The following is a 9,339-nucleotide window of genomic DNA, read 5'->3' on the forward strand; positions in this document are numbered from 1 at the left end:
AGGATCAGTCACTGAGCGTACCTGTCCTGATCCCTCATTCTTTTAGTCAGCATCAAACTAATGCAGGTGCATGCATACACTGATTGAGGGGAAGTGCGTAAATTCATTTTTCGGGGGGGGGGCAGGGCAGGCGGAATCTGTGACTGCTGTTTGGTGAGAAGAAAACGCAACAAGCGTCAATATTATTGTCAGGAAAGTGTGCAGAATGGTGATCTGGCTGACACCGCGGAGCATTCCAAAAACCAGTCCCAATTCACAATCCCTTTGGACTGAAGCTTTAGGATTTAAGCCACTTTAAACAATTAATACCCACCAAAGTCAACTGAATTAGACTGGCTGAAATCCAGCCGCTTCATATGGATCCACAGCTCTGTGGACCTAGCTGCAAGTTGTTTCTTAAGGACATTAAAGGCATTAAATATCCGATATTGCAATATGAAATTTGCAGCGTCGAAAAGTGAAAACACCCTGGCAGTCCTTTGGAAGCATAGTTAGAAGAATACTCAAATACTATCCAATGCGATGCACTCACTAATAGCAAACTCAGAGCCACTGTAAACTCGGAGCAATATAAGACGCACTGGAAGAAGACACTGCAAGAGCTTAAAGTGTGTTATCCTAAAAAGAGAAGCTGTAAAAACCTTCTCACTGCCTTGGTACCCACCGCCATAAAGGCAAAACATGTACAATGGATTCAACTGTCCTTTCCTCCCTGACCCTCCTTTTTGTAAGCAGTCATGGCATACTTATGGCCGAGGAATTAATTACTCTCTAAGCCTCTCCTCCTCCGACCTCTGCTCATCCCTCAGACTCCGCTGTGCACTTTTCCCGGCAAACTGATCCTATTACCGTACAGACTCAGGCTTTCTTGTACTTTTTTTTTTTTTTGTAAGTTACCATCCGCAGGGCGTATCACAGTGCAGTTGAAATATTTGCTTCTCTCCAAATCAGAAACCCAGTCTGACCGAAAAACAATGACAAAACCTTCCCTATTGCATGGATGTCCCTTTAATTTTTTCCCCCCCAGAGAGAGGGATTTAACCGTATCCATCTCATTCTCCGAAACAAAACAGCTCTTCAGGATGACTGGAGCAAATCAGCCACGGCAAAGGAAAACCCCTTAAGGAAGACTGCAAAAACCTAGGCACACTTACCTGGCAGGACTTCATACATTTCTTTTTCTACTGCCCTATATATGAGATAATAAGAACTAAGCTTCTCCTCTTGATCCCGTCCACCATCACATCTAAGGAAGACTGTTTGAAATCGCTCCTTGTGGACGCAAATCCCCAAATTACACGTGGGGTGGCAATCTATATAGTGCAGGCTTTGAAACTCAGGGCTACTCTGACTGGGTAGTGTGTTCTAGACCTGGACCTGTTTTAATTCTTTTATAACCTTTTAACCTAATGTGCCGAGCCATTTTGGGCCAATATATGCTTTTATACATCTCCATTTTAGACTCCTGGCGTTGGCAACTAAATTTTTACATTATTGTCTTAGGGTAATTTTAAATGTCATCACGCCAGTATTATCACTTTGAATTTTGTTTGGTTGCTTGTCTCTAGCATTTTTTGTCTTATCCTGCTATGGCTGTATGCTAATGCAATAAAGGTTTGATTGATTGATTGATTGATCACTTACCTGGGAGCAAAGGAGTCAACTCCTAGGGGCCGAGGTCCCTTTGGCACCCCAATAAAATATTTGAGGGGACCACCCATGGGTATGCCAGGATTTATGTTGGGGGGGGCAGAATCACAGGATTTTTTTTACTGATTTTATTGATTGGGGGGGGGGGTATGTCCCCCAAGCAGATTAGCATTGCCATTCAAATGGTGTGTTCTCTTTGCCTGGATAACTCAGCTGGTTCTCTTTGCCTGGATAACTCAGCTGGTGAGAATGAGGGGTGCGAATGACGCCAAGGGTTGCGGGTTTGATCCCCGTGCTGCTTATTCCTGCACTCGATTCCTGCATTGCATGGGGTTGGGCTGGATGACCTTCGGGGGTACCTTTCGATTTTTGCAAATTCCAGAATTCTCTGAAACTGGCAGCGCCAACCCAATAACCGGGTGGGGGGTGGGGCATTTAGGGCAGGCTATAAATCCCAATGCATGCAAATCCCAATGAATGCAAACCCTAAATCCCAATGAATGCAAACCCCAATTGAGGTCACGACCCCCCCCCCCCCAGCATCCTAGGCGCCCTCTCCCTCCCCGCGCAACTTACCACCCTGCGTCCTCCGTCCCCGGGCATGAGTGGGAAGCCCCTCCGCGGTCCCCCGGCGCAAAAACTCAGCCTTCTCCTCTCCAGCGCGCTCAGCGGGCGGCGGCAGACGCCTCGGACCCGGCCAGGCAGACCCGCGGCAGCGGCAGCAGCAGCAGCAGCTCCGGGAGAGACCGACCGGCACCGCCAGACGCGCAGCATCCACTGCCGGGAAGAGGACCAGGAGAGCCTCCCGGGGAGCCACGCCCACCGCCCAGCCCAGCCACGCCCACCCAGGGGAACTGGGCGAGTCAGGAGGGCGGAGCCTCTCATCCCCACCCCTCGGGGCGGGGCTTCTCCGCCTCTGCCTTTTCCCGCGCTTTGAGGGGGGAGGAGCCTGGCGCGGTCCAAGCCCCGCCCCCCGCCCGCCTCGCGCGCTTTTCCTCCTCAGCATTTTCCCTCAGTTTCAATTCAATTTCAATTTCGACATGTCTGCCTCCTTTCTTCCACAATAAACCATGTTCCTAGTTATATGTCTTGTCCATATCTCAGGGCAGCCACACACCCCCAATCCTCAAACATTAAGGAAAAGCGTTAAAAAAAATACTCAGGTTCCCCCCCATAACATTTTATTTCCCAACAATAACAATAACAACAATAATAAATTTTATTTATACCCCACCCTCCCCAGCCAAGACCAGGCTCAGGGCGGCTAACACCAGGTATAAAAACAATTGATTGAAATACAACTTAAAAACAAGATTAAAATACAACATTAAAACATATAAAATATAACAAAAACAATAATAAAGATAAAAACAAAAACAAAACAGATTGACTCCCCCCTATTCCCTTCCTCAGTTCCATTGTATTTCAGTGTACTTACTACGGTACATGTCCATTATAAAGTTTTAAGCCAGGCATAGGCAAACTCGGCCCTCCAGCTGTTTTGGGACTACAACTTCCATGATCCCTCACTAACTGGACCACTGATCAGGGATGATGAGAGTTGTAGTCCGAAAACATCTGGAGGGCCAAGTTTGCCTATGCCCGTTTTAACCATATGAATTACTTATTGTCCATTCATAATATAATTACAAATATTCTTCAAAACCCTGCCGATGTATTAAACTGCTTCTGTAAATATGCAGAACTGCTTCTGTAAATGTACACTGCTTCTGTAAATATGCAATACTGTAAAGTCCTTCCAGTCTTCCTTAAATTTGTTGTCGTCTCTTCCTCTTAATTTCATTGTCAGTTTCGCCATTTCAGCATATTCCATTAATTTGACTTGCCTGTCTTCTTTAGCTAACAATGTTGCTGCAGCCTTCGTTGCATACATAAACAAGTTCTTTTGTGATCTTGGTAAATCCATTCCTGTGATACCTAATAGGGAAGCTTCTGGGTTTGTTTTTGGACAAAGGTTGTTTTAAACAACTTCTTCATTTCATTATAAATCATTTCCCAATACTTCTCAACAATTTTGCAATCCCACCACATATGAACAATTAAATACTCAGTTTAACCTGCTCCCCTTAAAAATACCTGGCTCCGTCTTCTTTTTACCCGTAATCTCCCTCAAAAAAAGCTTCACAACTCCCCCCCCCAAAAACACACACACACACAAACACAACAACAATCCTGCTTTCCATGGGTGTATTTTTGTTAAGGGGGGGAGGCAGGACAGCCAAAGGTTTTTGTTTTTTTTAGGAAATCAAAGTTGGGAAATAATGGGTAAAAAGAAGAAGACATTACGGAGGGGGGAAGCTTCTGCTGGGGGTGGGGGTGGCAAAACCTCAAATAACTGAGTATTTTCAATGCTTTTCAATCATGTTTGCCCCCACTCCCCTTGGCTTTGCCAGTGCTGGCTGGCTGGCTACACCTATACAAATCAATACAAGTCTAAGGTTCTGCCCCCCCCCCCCAAATCCTGGCTATGCCCTCAGAGGGGCATCTGCCACTCACTAAAGGAATAAAAACCAATGCAAATCCATGTAAATCCAGCCCCCCTCAGTTATATTATTTGGGGCAGGAGGTACGAAGGGACCTTAGACCCCAGGAGTTGGTTCCATCTATGCCTCAGAGAGGATGAGAAACGCAGGAAGTGCCCAGATCACCTGGTCCATCAAAGCTTCAAGTTGTCTGCACTGACTGGCAGCCTCAGGAGCCAACTCCTAGTGTTGTCAGCCGAAAAATGGCTTATCTCCTGAGTTTACGCCGATAAAACTCAGAAACATGAGGAGTTAGGAGTCCAACATTGTTTATTGCAAAGCAATCGGTTACAGTCGGATCGTTCTGCAAAACTACAACCCCGCCCGGTGGTCCAGGCACGACTATTTATAAAGTTTCAAACAAAGCATTTCAATTTTCACCAGTCATATACATCATTACCTCATTTCATGATTAATACACATGTGCAATAAACATTGGCAATTTCTGCTAATTAAGCTCTGATTCCTGCTGTGTTCTGTTACATTGTGTTAGTGTGCATGTTAGGACCCTGTGTTACGTGTAGCCATTTGCACCATGTAACAACTTGAGCTGCAGCTTTGTGATTCAGCTGTATCTTTGTGATGACTATACAGTGGTACCTCGGGTTACATATGCTTCAGGTTACATACGCTTCAGGTTACAGACTCTGCTAACCTAGAAATAGTGCTTCAGGTTAAGAACTTTGCTTCAGGATAAGAACAGAAATCATGCTCCGGCGGCATGGCAGCAGCGGGAGGTCCCATTAGCTAAAGTGGTGCTTCAGGTTAAGAACAGTTTCAGGTTAAGAACGGATCTCCGGAACGAATTAAGTACTTAACCTGAGATACCACCGTACAGCTAAAGCAAGATAAGCACCGCAACCCCAGAGTCAGTCACGACTGGAACTAATGGTCAGGGGTCCCCTTTACCTTTTACTATATTAGCTGTATTTCTGCCCCAATGTGGGGTGGCAACTTGCAAAATCATCAGTTGCATAAAATAACAGGATACCATAACTTCTCCAATTGAAGCAAACTCAAGGATTTACAGGGGTACACATTATCACATTTATTGTGGCCCTTTTGGCCACTACCACAGCAGGGGCTGAGGTGCATAGCTGTCAACTTTTCCCTTTTCTTGCGAGGAATCCTATTCAGAATAAGGGAATTTCCCTTTAAAAAAGGAGAAATGTTGACAGCTATGCTGTGGTGCCTTGGACCCCACCCCCCCCCCAAAAAAATTGATAGGTATTGCCCTCCAAATGGGTGTGGGTGGGCGTGCCATGTCATGTTATGTGATTATGTGCTCCCCCATATTTTATTAATTTCTGGGGGCAGGCAGTCCTTCCCAGGAACTCCGCTGAAAGCTGGGGTACCCTGAGCACTGTGGAAAACGGATTAGGATGCGGACAGAGGCAACAGCGGATGCCTAAACAAGGACAAGTCTGAGCCATAGAATCTGCTGCTCCCACCTGCGTGCTCTTGTCTACCCAGAAGTTTCAAGGAATGGGGCTTCTTGCCTCCCTGAGAAACTGCACCCGGGGCTCCTATGCTTTTCTGAGAGGCTGGATGTTAGCAGGGGGCACTTTTTCCTTAGCCTTGTCGACTCAGAAGCCTGCCTTGCTGAGTTCAAGGGGATTTTCTTGCTTCCAGGGAACGATGCTTCTGATTGTGGTTGGGCAGTGCACTTCCTTCAGAATAAATCTTGCTGAATTTTTATCTGTAGGGTTGGGGTGCATAACATACCCAAAGTGTTATACCCCTCTCCCCTTTCTTAAATGAAGTTGTTGTTGTTGTTGTTGTTGTTGTTGTTGTTGTTGTTGTTGTTGTTGTTGTTGTTCTTCTTCTTCTTCTTCTTCTTCTTCTTCTTCTTCTTCTTCTTCTTCTTCCTCTTCCTCTTCCTCTTCCTCTTCCTCTTCCTCTTCCTCTTCCTCTTCTTCTTCCTCTTCCTCTTCCTCCAGGGACAGGGAACCTACAGCCATAGCTGTCAACTTACAGATTTGAAAATAAGGGACCAGCAGCCTCAAAAATAAGGGATCAGCAGCCAAAATAAGGAATTTTGCTTAGCTTGTGAGTGCTATCGCCCCTTCCCCACCCGAGAGTGAGGGAGAGAGACTCTCGCCCATGCCGCCTGCAAGCCTGGCATGAGGTGGTTGCAGCGCTGCTGCGGCCGCTGAAGTGCCACCCTTCTGCATCCCTCCCCATCCCCTCCTCTTCCTCCTCCCTCAGGCCGCCACCGCTGCCGCCGCCTCCGGCTTCCCCTGGCAGCGCGGCGGAAGCCTCGCAAGAGAGGGGCTGCCTGCCCGCCCACCGCTACCTGTCTTTCACAACACGCCCCTGAGGGGGAAAAGGGAGAGATGGAGACGCGGCAGCTCATGTGTGTGCTCTCTCTCGCGGCGGAAGGACCCCGAGCCGCTGCTTACCTCCCGAGCCGGGCAAGCATGAAACCCAGGAAATTTAAGGGACATCATCAAGCCGGGACACGGCACTGGGATAAGGGAGTTTCCCACTAAATAAGGGACGGTTGACAGCTATGCCTGCAGCCCTCCGAACATTTTCCGATGTTTTCAGCCCCAACCAGCACAGCCCATGCTAGTGCTTCAGTGCTAGCCTGCAGTTCTGCGAACAAAATGTTACAAACATGCACAGGACAGATGGATTTATTAAATGCCTTTCCTGATTCGCAAGTGGAGTTGCCCATTTTTCATCTGAGAAGACATTGCCGCTGCACCTGGCATCTCCTCCTTTGTCCTTGGGCTGCGAAAAGACCTGCAATCCTGCAGGCAGGCAGGTAGGAAGGAAGGAAGGAAGGAAGGAAGGAAGGAAGGAGGTCACAGCCAGGTGACAGAATATCCAGCTGCCATCACTCAGTGTCTCTTCGGAGGCGCAGCAGCTGCTGCACCTGACTCATCCCTCTCTGCCCTTGGAAGGCGAAAAGACAGGCCGTTCTAGGGACAGAGGAAATAAATGCACAGCCAAGCAACAGAACATCCCAGCTGCAGGAATGAAATGGGACAAAAGGCAAGGAGAGCAGTTACATAATGAGAAGTGGGTCAGGGACTGGGAATGAACTTGCTGCCTTAGCACAATGCAATGCTGGTTAGTAGGGTTGGACCAGTTCTGGTGTAAGTATAGTTTATTCATGCCTTGAGAAGTGTTCTGGATTGAAAGGCAGCACAATTAGGCTCCCGGACAGTTGTTATTTATCTAAGTAGCAGGTAGAGGTGACGATATTAAAGGTAAAGGTACCCCCTGACCGTTAGGTCCAGTCGCGGACGACTCTGGGGTTGCGGCACTCATCTCACTCTATAGGCCGAGGGAGCTGGCGTTTGTCCACAGACAGTATTTCTGGGTCATGTGGCCAGCACGACTAAGCTGCTTCTGGCGAACCAGAGCAGCACACAGAAACACCGTTTACCTTCCCGTTGGAGCAGTACCTATTTATCTACTTGCACTTTGACGTGCTTTTGAACTGCTAGGTTGGCAGGAGCTGGGACCGAGCAACGGGAGCTACCCCGTCACAGGTATTCGAACTGCCGACCTTCTGATCAGCAAGACCTAGGCTAAGTGGTTTAACCCACAGCGCCACCCGCATCCCACTAGGTGAAGATATTAGCTAGTGATAAATCTCAATTCCACGATACCATGTTGATGACAGAAGAAGGTGGGCATTGGGTTGTCATCATTGGGCACATGCCTAGACCCACACACCAGTGGGGGGGGCACTGCCTATCTCTGGGGCTTCATGGCCTTCTGTCACCTCTTCACTGTTTGTCAGCCCTCTCCAAACATGCAAACGCAGATAAGACAAGAAGGAAGAGATGGAGAAGCACAAATAGAAGCTAGCCATTATGGCTATCTTCTACCTCCTTTGTATTCAGAGCCTCTGAATAACAGTTTCTGGAGACCACTGGTGGGAAGAGTTCTCATGTTCTGCAAACGTCTGTCCCACGGACATTTGGTTGGCCACCATGAGAACATTGGACCAGACTGGCCTTTGGCCTGATCCAGAAGACTCTTTTTATGTCCTCTACTTCTCTTGTAGGGATGCGGGTGGCGCTGTGGGCTAAACCAGAGAGCCTAGGACTTGCCAATCTGAAGGTCGGCAGTTCGAATCCCCGCGACGGGGTGAGCTCCCATTGCTTGGTCCCTGCTCCTGCCAACCTAGCAGTTTGAAAGCACGTCAAAGTGCAAGTAGATAAATAGGTACCACTGCAGCGGGAAGGTAAACGGCATTTCCGTGCGCTGCTCTGGTTCACCAGAAGCAGCTTAGTCATGTTGGCCACATGACCCGGAAGCTGTACGATGGCTCCCTCGGCCAATAAAGCCAGATGAGCGCCGCAACCCCAGAGTCGGCCACGACTAGACCTAATGGTCAGGGGTCCCTTTACCCTTTACCTTTACCTTTACTTCTCTTGTACTCTTGGCCGGTTCTGTGGACTAAGCCCAGAGGAAGTGGAGAAGATTAGGGCTGGGTATCACAATTCCACTAGCAGATCTAACACATTTCTCCACTGAGAATTCTGAGAGCCTGGAGCGGGTGATGCCATCTGCCCTATATAACCTCCAAGACTCGAATACAAAACTCTAGAGAAAACCTTAGAATTAAGATGTTTTAATTGTTTCACCTATTTAGCTCCATCTACTGCTTTAGGTACGGGACGCGGGTGGCGCTGTGGGTTAAAGCCTCAGCGCCTAGGACTTGCCGATCAAAAGGTCGGCGGTTCGAATCCCCGCGGCGGGGTGTGCTCCCGTTGCTCGGTCCCAGTGCCTGCCAACCTAGCAGTTCAAAAGCACCTTCGGGTGCAAGTAGATAAATAGGGACCGCTTACCAGCGGGAAGGTAAACGGCGTTCCGTGTGCTGCGCTGGCTCGCCAGATGCAGCTTCGTCACGCTGGCCACGTGACCCGGAAGTGTCTGCGGACAGCGCTGGCTCCCGGCCTATAGAGTGAGATGAGCGCACAACCCTAGAGTCTGGCAAGTCTAGCCCGTACGGGCAGGGGTACCTTTACCTTTACCTTACTGCTTTAGGTATATACTGAAAAGGGAAAATTGGTATATAAAGTAATGTAAATGAGTAAATAACAAACAACAGCCCTAAGGCACAGAGTACACAAAGTCAGGATACTTCTGATGCTTTTTCTTGATATGGAAATGAGATGGGGAA

The 9,339-nt window shown here is 48.2% G+C and overlaps 1 protein-coding gene across 5 annotated transcripts in view; it reads right to left on the bottom strand.

Annotated features, from left to right (window-relative positions):
• Nucleotides 1-2,455, bottom strand: part of SLC24A2 (solute carrier family 24 member 2) — an 88,736-nt gene extending 86,281 nt beyond the window's left edge. For 2 of the 5 annotated variants that reach the window (XM_028712198.2, XM_077921005.1), the window contains exon 1: nt 2,227-2,455. The gene's annotated coding sequence lies outside the window, so the exon portion shown is untranslated. Of the gene's footprint in view, nt 1-1,154; nt 1,388-2,226 lie in introns of those variants that run through there. The other 3 variants (XM_028712195.2, XM_077921003.1, XM_077921004.1) reach the window with 2 other exon arrangements.
• Nucleotides 2,456-9,339: the final 6,884 nt, after the last annotated feature.

Source organism: Podarcis muralis, chromosome 17 (assembly GCF_964188315.1).
Source record: "Podarcis muralis chromosome 17, rPodMur119.hap1.1, whole genome shotgun sequence".
In the NCBI taxonomy this organism is placed as follows: Eukaryota; Metazoa; Chordata; class Lepidosauria; order Squamata; family Lacertidae; genus Podarcis; species Podarcis muralis.